A 5,586-nucleotide genomic window follows, 5' to 3' on the forward strand; every position below is an offset into this window, starting at 1 on the left:
TAATACCGTTTCTAGACGGTTTTTGGCGTCACGTAACTATAGCACGCAGTGTATCGGTCGCGATACCTTACCTCGCTTACCTCGCCTTAGCACTACGCTTAGTCCTTGGACTGTTGCCAAGCGTGAGTGACACCTGTACACCTAGACAGCTGTCCAGGGCTATCTGGCAGGGTCATACTTTCTTACAAGATTAGTGCACACTGCGCTACTGCTGGCTGTTTTCCAGCTAGTTTATTCATTTTGTTTATCTTACGGTTGTATTATCACTACAATCAAACAACCTACCTATGCTCTGCAAATCTTCTTTCCCATGTCCAGGCTCGTGGACACTATATATAGGAAATAATATTTTGACCCAAAAATGATTTACATGTAAGCGAAATCTGAGTGTGTCGCGCCTAGATATGAGCGGGTTTGCTTTAGTGTTTACATAGCATAAAACGTATGAAAACTAAATAAACACATTTGTTATGCTTAAGTCGGCGTTGTTTTTAGGAAGAATGACGAATGATGCGTTCGATTTTTACTAAATGGTTTACATAATTTGTGCTCCTCACATATTACATAAATTACATAATGCTATAGTAATATTCATTCATTCTATGTTACGCTAATTAACAGAACCAATAATTTTTTACATACTCTATCTCGTGTTGGCTTTTATGTTATTCATAAACTAAACGATGAGTTTTAGATGAAGCTTGTAGAAACAAGAGCACTAACTGTCAAAGACAGTCACGATCACTGAAATCAATGTCAGGCGACGTCAGTGTAAGACCAGGGACACGTTGATATAGGAATGGTTATGTTAGGGTTCATTAATTAGCACAACAGCTCTTTACATTAACATGCGTCAAGCATGGTCATCGTAAATTGTATGAGGCATACGCTTTGCCATCTCATCTCACAATGTTGTAATTTAGCTCAAAATCTCGGAGAACGCGAATCGTATCCTTCCACGGACTGTTGATGACTACTCCGTACATAGCGAATGAGAACGCGCGGAAATTTCGCTAACAAAAACAGAATCGGATTCCTGTATAATTTTATCTTGGTGGCTGGCCGGAAGTTGCCGAAGTTAGTTCGCAGGTGCACCGCGAAACGGATGTATCTGGGAAAGTATCGCGTAAGCCTCGTCCGATTCCGGATCCTCCCACACGAGTCTATCGATGTGGTGGCGTCCCACATTATCACTGGTCGCCTCTTGGAAGACTGCGCTGAACGGCGGCACTGCTGCTGCGGGCACTGTGCGCAGCGGCTGCCCGCGCACGCACTTTCATTTCTGCGTAAATCGTCTCGAGGAAGCCGACCCGCTTCACGTCGCTCCAGAAGTATGGATGACGCAGAGCCTGCTGCATCGAGGGGCGGCGCTGCACGTCTCTACTGAGCATGCGCCGCAGAAGGTGGTCGAGCTCCTCGCCAATGTAACTCATCGCGGGCACGCCCGATACGAGATTCTGCAGGCAGCGAAACGTGCTATCGCCGTACGGGTGCTTACCGCCGGTGAGAATGTAATAAGCCAGCACGCCTGCGCAATGTACGTCGGAAGAGGGCGTATATGCCGCCGGAGACACTTGCGTGCACTCCGGGGGCAGCCAGCATTGGGCGCTAAGCGAGCCGTCGTCGGTAGCCCTGAACGAGTCTGCGCGACGCGTCAGAAGGCCGATGCGACGTCGGCGAGTCGCAACTGTCGGCAGGCGCCGATGAGCACGTTGCAAAGGGTGAAGACGCCGTGGAGAACACCGCTCGGTTCGCAGCGCGTGCAAATACGCGAACAGCGTTGAAGAGCTGCTGCACGCAGCCGCTTAGCCTGCAGCTGCAAAGTCGCCTTGCTCAGGAGCACTGCATGTACTCTCGCAGGTTGTAGTCGCACAGTTGCATGTAAGGTAGCCAAGCTGTTCAGTCGCACGTGAAACCCTTGGGATGTAAATATATAATCAAAGAAAGGTCAAATATCAGTAACTAATTTCAAATTGATTGCATTTTGATTTGATTTGCCTTTTGTATGAACGCGCGAAAGATTCTTGTAAGAACTGCTATCTTTGCAACCGATGTCACTAGAAATGCCAAATTTCACGAATGTATACGCGCATGTTTCGTGTTTTGGCTTAAGTCGATTGAGGTTTCTGATTTCACGATGGTTTATATGAGTTTTGTAAATAAAGTTGTCATTAGAATACATTAATGGTATGTGCAAAGAATTATTGCAACCGTTGTTACCTCAATGCGAACGACGTTCTCATGCTGAATATTGCAAAGATTCCACTTGTCCAAAATGTATCTTACTGCAGGCACTCTGGCTCGCGGTATAATCTTCAACTGCCAACTCACAACCATCATTTCTTATACCGAGAACAACCACACTCTGTCAGGCGTTCTGTAACATAAAATAATATATATATAAATATATATATATATAATGTGTGTGTGTGTGTGTGTGTGTGTGTGTTGTGTGTGTGTGTGTGTGTGTGTGGTGTGTGTTTGTGTGTTGTGTGTGTGTGTGTGTGTGTGTGTGTGTGTGTGTGTGTGTGTGTGTGTGGTGGTGTGTGTGTGTGGTGTGTGTGTGTGGTGTGGTGTGTGTGTGTTGTGTGTTTTTAGTAACAAAATATAAGCATGCATTTAAGGAGAAATGCCAGATAATTCAAGTTATCGGTATATATTATTACCGTGAAGACATGGCAAAACTGTCGTCCTTGCAGAAAGCGACGTTGTCTCTTATCGTGACTTCATGCGCAGATACTGTCGTCAGCTTTTGCAGGGACTTGTAGCCATCGGTGGCTGCACGGAATCCATGTCAAGTACGGAAGAATTTCTGCCGTTTCCATTCGAGTCCTCATTTCACTGCCGTGTAGTTGCCAAACGTTGGCGCTGGTCTGGTCACGTTTGAGCTAGTACCGACGATAGCAGTGCGACCAGGTCTCGTGCTTATACACTTGGTGTGACGTTAAAATCTAAGATAGCTGGGATCCTCTTCAGTGATAATACCAGTTGGATAACACTGACCGGGCCACCCTGCCGGTGACTTCTGTTCTTGCTGTCAAAACTCCAGAATCCCTCGCGTACCGAAGAGACTATTTACCTGCTGATCATTATGCGAATTCAACCGCGTCGTAGGAGACGAGTCTGTACCTTGAAATAAGCATTTGGCATATATTATGTCGTGATTCATGTAACATAACAACAGTAGTATAGAGAGCTCTAAATGCTAACTATCTCCTAACATATTATGAAATTCAATTCAGAAATACGCGTTTACGACAGTAAAAGCAACGGAGGTGATGAGATCTAGCACCTTGAGCTCCCAGATGCGCCAATGGAAACATCGCATATTGTTCTGTCCTAAGCTTGTCTCCACTGTTCCATGTTGTGTGCTCGGAAAGACTTGCGCCACTGGTTTCTGGTGCTTTCTCCGCAAGCGGCAGGAAAGAGTCCTCTGTCGGACAGCATGGAGTGCATTTCTATCCGAGGTGTATGCTGACGGAAACTAGAGTATTACTCGTTTCAATCTGCGGTGCAGCCATGGCAGCGGGTTGTCGCGGTGTTGGACACGTTCGCCAATTGTTTTAATTGCATCCGGTATACGCGCATCTGTTTTCGTGCTTCCTATATTCTCGTAGCTCCTCGAAAGGTAACAAACGACTAACTTTCTTTCTGCCAACAGTTCTATACTCCCTAAGAGAGGTGTCATTGCAGCGTTGGTTTTAATTCTGGCATGTACTGCGGCGGTTTCTCCGCGCGGCACGGCCTTGAGTGGCCTCACTGCACTTCAGCCAAGCATCAGATGCTGTGATCTTGCTCTTTCCATTGGGGCGATTTTCTAGATACAGTTGGTTTTTCTGTCATGGCTCTGGCAGTACCGATTTGTTGCAAATACTCATGAGGTAGTTTCGTCTGCACATATTGACTCGTTGCTTCGTGATCAGGCCATTGACTGCTGGCTCTTTCGTTGAGGCCGTTGAGAATCTATTTTTGTTGGTGCTAAAAGGCATATCTAGAAAGGCAGACTTTCACATGGTGTACTTGGCTTCGTATACTGACCAATCCCCGTGGCATGAGACTCTGCTTCCGTCCATGTATCATGTCTTGATCGCCATGTTGTGCAGGTATTTGCGTGGACGAACACTCGAATGTACTGCGCGCGAATGCTCGTTTCTTCGGCAAGGTGCAGAAAACGCACCTTTTTATGCGTCTCCCTCTTGATACGTTGTTGTTTGCCTGTTGCAGAAATGAGTCATTCAGAATGTTCCATGCGAGATGCACAAGATGGCTTTGGTTTCCCGCTTCTTGTCTGGCACACTCGACGAAGATTGGCTCAGTAAACCATTAATCTCAGATGATGGCTCTGTGGCCTGTGACCCTGTGCTGGATTCATTCATGCTATCACCCGGGAAGACTCACTCACCTCCAACACCCGTCATGTGTTCTGCTTAGTCGTTCCTCTGCCAGCCAGCCCCGGTTGCTCTATCCTGCCCCCTGCTAGTCCCTCCGTTTTCCGGAGGATTTCTAGCAAGTTGTTGGCACACTGGCAAGCGAGACGTCGCCTGAAGCGCGAAAAATACCGGAACAATGGGCGTGACCAAGTGGTCATCCTCGATGTTTAGAGAATGCCTTCATTGTGTTGCAGATATCTGCGGCATATGACGAAGGAGTGGCAGCTATAATTTGCTGCGTGTTGCTTTGTGGGCTGGAACGTCTTGGCGCATCAACAAATGTTGGTTCTGTTTTTCTTCTTTGTTGTTTCTTCAATCACGGTACCAACTCTTGAACTAATTCGGCACATTCCGAATTACCTCTAATGCCATACATTTCAGCTTCTGTTTGTTTCTGTGCCATGTTTATGCTGCCGAGAAGTTGAGTCTCTGAGTGATTTATATTATTTATAGATGGCACCGGTGGGGGACGCGCCCTGAAGCAAGGCTGCATTGAGCAGTTTCCATGATTTGGCTTTGAAGTGATGAACTGATGGATGGAAACAACTGGCGCCTTCTCGTCCGAAAGCAGTAATGATCCCATCGAGTCGAGCAATTATCGCTAGTTCCTTAAGTGAAGTTGCTGGTGTATGTTTAATCTCACTGTCGGAGCGATCCGACGCGAGCAAGCATCATCCGTCTCACTTGGGGTGACTCGATCGCACTATCATCAGTAGCAATGGTATCCGTGCCTGTGTAATAACTATCAGATGACATGTAGAAATCACTTTCTTTACGGCAAGACACTGCTCCTGCGTTTTTTTTGCGTTGCTATCACTTGTTTTTTGCCACCACCTTCATTGATTGTCTTCTGCTCGAATTGTTGAACTAATTAGTGCAAATCTAGATGTTTCAATTCTGCTCTATATCGTTCTTCTTGAGGGGAATAGTATCTTCGTTGAGGAACTTAGTGGTTTTTTTTCCATTCTTCAACCAGCATATTACTTTTTCATCTTTAGGGGCGACTGATGTCTGATCCAGGAGTGGTTTTGATTCTTGGCTTAATTCCCGGTGGCATTGAGTTATTATCTATTAGGCTATTAGGCAGGCACAGTGTTTCTGGTTCCTTAATCAATGCAACTTGTGATTATTTTACTTTTAGTAGCCTGCGCATCAC

At 46.1% G+C, this 5,586-nt stretch overlaps 1 protein-coding gene across 1 annotated transcript in view; it reads right to left on the bottom strand.

Annotated features, from left to right (window-relative positions):
* Window positions 1–5,586, bottom strand: part of LOC106816888 — an 11,604-nt gene that overhangs the window by 4,886 nt on the left and 1,132 nt on the right. The gene's annotated exons all lie outside the window — the stretch shown is intronic.

Source organism: Priapulus caudatus, unplaced genomic scaffold (genome assembly GCF_000485595.1).
Source record: "Priapulus caudatus unplaced genomic scaffold, Priapulus_caudatus-5.0.1 Scaffold1520, whole genome shotgun sequence".
In the NCBI taxonomy this organism is placed as follows: Eukaryota; Metazoa; Priapulida; class Priapulimorpha; order Priapulimorphida; family Priapulidae; genus Priapulus; species Priapulus caudatus.